The following is a 5304-nucleotide window of genomic DNA, read 5'->3' on the forward strand; positions in this document are numbered from 1 at the left end:
ATTTAAAATTAAAAGCAATTAAAGAAATAAATGAAAGAATTGGGCATAACCCTCAAAAAAATCCAAAATGTGGGGCACTACTCTGGTCTCTTCAGGTCAGTGGGATGGGAAAAAGAGCAGGTGATGGGGCACAGGGGGAGCTATATTAAAATAAACTAAACTTGAGAGATGTAAACATGAAAACAATGTGTAATTCCGTATTGGATCCTGTTGGGAGAACAAGTTTGAGGGACGATTGGGATTCAGAATAAGGACTAGATATTAGAATTATTATTATATTATAGGAATCCCTAAATTTTTAGGAGTGATAATGGTATTGTGGCTGTGTAAGAAAACTCCCTAATCTTTAAAAGATGCATGCCAAGAGGTTTAGGAGGGAGGCATGCTATTATCTATAATTTACTTTGAAATGGTTCAGTAAACAAATGAAAAATAGAAGGATGAATGGATGGTTCGATGAATAAATGGAGTAAATGTGGCAAAATATTAAAAAACTATTCTCATATGCAATTGCTTATGAATCAGACTTAGTTTAGTAAAAAGCAAACAGCAAGATAAAATAAATTGGATACTGAGGTTATTTTTAGATTTGTTATTACTGTCATGAATAATCTTCAATTTCAAATTTATGTTCCTTAAAACTTATTGTTACTACTGATTAATCTTAAAATAAATATATGTTACAAAGTTGAACTGATAAAATATTCTAATAAAATATTTATTTTGCTGTTTTTTGTGTTGTAGAACCACATAAGATATTCTTTGAAAACCCAGTTTAGTTCACAAGAAAAATGGAAAACAGATTTAGTCTTCTTGCCTCTTATGTTGCAGACATAGAACTTGTCATTGTAAACCCAGTGTCAGTAGGTCAATGACCCAAAAGTCCCTGTTCTTTGTGCTGAAAAATATCTGCAGAGAGGGAATCTTAGATTTCTGTACGTGAAATTCTGAACAATACTAATTGCTTACCTGCAATGTATGGGTTGTTAAGATAAAACAGGGTGGGAACCTGATCTACCCAGGCATATCTTTCATGTGAATGTGAAGGAAATGATTCATTGACAACCCCAAAGACCTTGCTGGGAAAACACAGCTCAGTATTGCATCATCAAGCATTTGAAAACAAAGTGTCAGGAAACAGTTTAGAAATCTGTCTCTATCACTTTCTCTTATTAACTATTTGTTTGTATTAATAAGGGTAACCACCACTTGTGTTTTGTTTTGTAGTTTATTAAGTGTATTCGTGATAACTTTTGGAAGTGGTAAGGTAGGTCTCATTACTCATTTTTCAGGTGAGGAAAATGAGGCTCACAGATTTTCAGTGACTTGTCCAGGATTACACAGGCTGAAAGTGGAAGAGCCATGTATTACTACATCTGGGTCTAACTAGGAAATGGGAGGGCATCAATTGTGTAATTTGATCTCATAGAAACTCAGTTTTCTGAGCTGTAAGGAGGGCATAATGCTTATTTTACAGTATCGTTATAAAAATAACATGAAATTATGTAAAGAAGACATCTAGGTCAGTATTTTCATAAACATGGAGTTCGATACATATTTAGTCCTTTTTTTTTTTTTTATTTTTTAGATGGGGCCTTGCTCTGTTGCCCAGGCTGGAGTGCAATGGCACGATCTCAGCTCACTGCAACCTCCACGTCCCAGGTTCAAGTGATTTTCCTGCCTCAGTCTCCTGAGTAGCTGGGATTACAGGCACCCACCACCACGCCCAGCTAATTTTTGTATTTTTGGTAGAGACGGGGTTTCACCATATTGGCCAGGCTGGTCTCGAACTCCTGACCTCAGGTGATCCGCCTGCCTTGGCCTCCCAAAGTGCTGGGATTACAGGCATGAGCCACTGAGCCCGGCCTTTTTTTTTTTTTTTTTTTTTTTTTTGAGACAGGGTCTTATTCTGTTGCTGAGGCTAGAGTGCAGTGGTGTGATCTCCGCTCACAACAGCCTTGACCTCCTGAGTGTAAGTGATGCTTCCACCTCAGCCTCCCAAGCAGCTGGCACTACAGGCACATGCCACCACACCCAGCTAAATGAGGCACCTGGCCTCATTTACTTTTTAGTGCCATGTTTATAGTCCTGAAGCTGTAATCTTAATCTGTACCTTAAATTTTCCACTGTCTAATTCCTTATATACCACATTAGTAAGTTACAGTATTGCTATATTGAATCTTCAGTATAGTACTTTTCCAGGAGACTGACTGACAGCAAGCTTCTCTTGCTATTTTAGTTACTAATTCCTTCCCCCACTTTTGGGCAAAAGACCAAGAGTATTTTGAGGAGATTAAGATGAACCTACAATTTATTGAATCATACCATTAAATAGAGTTAGAGTGAAGTTATAATACATATGCAAGGAGACATTATCTAAAGGGGCAGTAAGCAGCAGACGTAAGCAAAGTCATAGAAATCCATTTATCTGCCAACACATTTATGTAAGAAATTACACTACTGGTCAGGAATTTCCTGCTGTATGTCATTTTTTTTTTCCTATGGAACTTTTCAATAGCTTGTAATGGGCTGTTGTGCCTCCTCTTCAGGCTTGGCTGTTATCAGTGCCACTCAGATATCCCTTCCTATTCAGTGTGGAGTGCTTTGTGACACTTATGAATGGGTGCACCTATTTTTTAACTATTAGAATGTTGATTTATATCACAGAAGACTCATCATTTCTGCTTCCCTACACATAGGCCTGTTGTAAGAATTTACTGGTTTCAAACATGTATTAATTATTTGAACTTGCAGGAAAGGAATGCCATAAAATTGAAAGCTACATGTGAGTTTTATAAGAGATAATTTTCTACTAAAATAATATGCAAAGGTAATAATTGGGGAAATTTTCCAGGCAGATGGAGAAAGAAATTCGAGTGTTTCTAATTATGTAGATAATGCTGAGTGAAAGGAAGAGCACTGTAGAAGGAATACTTGATGTGTAGCAGAAAACCAGAGTTTGAGTCTAGGCTCTGCCATCTGCTAGGTGGGCATGGGCAGGACACCTAGGGCTTCAGTCTCATGTTCTTCAGCTGCAGAAATGGCCACTGAATCATATTTCTTAACCTCTGTTTTATTTTATTAGGAAAAATGTAACACCCCAGGAAATTTTAGTTTGCAGACGTGGTGTAAAACTTTACTTATGCAGCCTTATTTCAGTATGCTTGCATATACAAGCTAAGTATTTAGCACTTCAATGTTTGCACAGATAATTGGCAAATAGAAAGTAATATAAAATAAATAAGTAGATTTAATGTTTTCTGATTTTCAGTGGAGAAATATGGTTATATATATTTTTAAATTAGATTCAGCAGTTGGAGATTCAATGAATTACTTAACCTCCTAAACATAAATCAGCTTCATCCTTCTCCTGCTTTTTTTTTTCAATTTTATATCAACAAACTGCCAGGAATGTGAACAAAATTAATATTTCCTGAGAATGACTTTTGCATCAGTTGCATACAACTGATGTAAATTGTATCCTATCAGATATTTTGATTCACCTAAATTAAAACTTCTGATATATTATATGGGCCTAAAGATTAAAAAAAATTTTCTGACTTTCTTTCAGACCTTAAAAATGGGTTTAATTTCCAGAAATGCAAGTGTGGGTAAATACAGAGATTATAATGAAATACTTCATTGTGCTAATGGATAAAAGGAGAAAATCAACTAGAGATATGTACTTTTGGGAAGGAAAGGACAGAATTATCACTCTCAGTAGGTGATACGATTGTCTATTTAGTAAAACTAGAAAATCAATTGTAACACTTTTAGAAACAATAAATTTAGTAAAAAGACAAAAGTTAAAATATATGAAACTCAATAGCTTATATACCAAACATTACCAATAATAAAATACAAGGGAAAAAGAAATTTATTCTCACTAGAACATACACTGCATGAGGACAGAAACCATTTTTGTTCACAGCTGCATCCCCAGCTCCTAGAACAGGGTCTGACACATAGTAGACACCATAAACATTTGTTGTGTAAATGAATTCGTGGTAACAAAATATCACAAAATTATTAAGAATATTCTTAATATGAAATTCATGGGATCTTTAATCCTATATTTCATGGAAAACTGGTGTGTGAATTGAGTTGGTGAATTCTCAGAAAGAAGGATAGTGGTTATATGTAGAATGTTTTTCTCCACCAGACATGGATTCATTCAACAAATATGTTTGGGGATCTACTCTGTGCTTGGCAGTGTTCTAGGCACCAGATAGACAAAAATAGACAAAAATATCTGTTCTCATGGAACTTATTATCTCATTTGGAGATATAAGCAATATGCAAATAAATAAGTAAAATAGATAGGATGTCAGATGGTGCAAAATGTTAAGGAGAAGAATAAAGCAAAGAAGGGGCTGTAGAGTTCCAGGGTTCGGACAGGGGATGGAAGTGGACAGAAGTGGCAACTGTGAATAGGGTGCTCAGGCAAGATCTCACAGACAAGGTGGTATTTGAGTAAAGACCTGGAGAAGTTGAGTCATGTGGCTATCGATATTAAAAGCTACAGTAATTAAAACAGTGTGGTCTTAACTTCAAAGAGACACAGAAAAATAGAACAAAATCTTGAGTTCAGAAGTTGGCTCAAATATATGTGAAGATTTAGCATGTGATAAAGTGGCCAAGAAAATGGACTGTTTTTAAACAGTGCTGGAACAAGTTGCTAGCCATTTTGAGGGAAAAAGGTAAGTTGGGATCTCACCTTATCCAGACAAAAATTACAAATGGATAAAAGTTTTCATGTTAAACCACACACATTAAACAGCTGAAGAATATTTAAGTATGTATTTTTATACAGCCTTTGACTAGAGAAGGCCTCTTAAAGCATAATAAAGCCAGAAAATGAACAGAATGGTCCACAGATTAGACCATATAAAAGTTTGAGGTGGCAAAAATAAAACAAAATAAAAAAATTAAAATCACCACCAATAAAAGTTAAAAAAATACATATTACAGAAATACTATATTTCCTTATTCTAGTCCCCACTCTCTTTCAAAAAATGAACAGAATGGTCCACAGATTTGACCATATAAAAGTTTGAGGTGGCAAAAATAAAACAAAATAAAAAATTAAAATCACCACCCATAAAAGTTAAATTAAAAAAATACATATCACAGAAATACTGTATTTCCTTATTCTGCTCCCTGCCCTCCTTCTGAAGTTAGTGTATACATTTAATGTGGTAATGTCTCTTTCTCCTTGTTCTTAGGAACTATTAAATTGATAGCATATATTCTAATAAACTGCCTGTTAGAGAGCAGACTAAGGTATATAGAGAGCTTTAAAAA

Source organism: Nomascus leucogenys, chromosome 11 (genome assembly GCF_006542625.1).
Source record: "Nomascus leucogenys isolate Asia chromosome 11, Asia_NLE_v1, whole genome shotgun sequence".
NCBI classification, from domain to species: Eukaryota; Metazoa; Chordata; class Mammalia; order Primates; family Hylobatidae; genus Nomascus; species Nomascus leucogenys.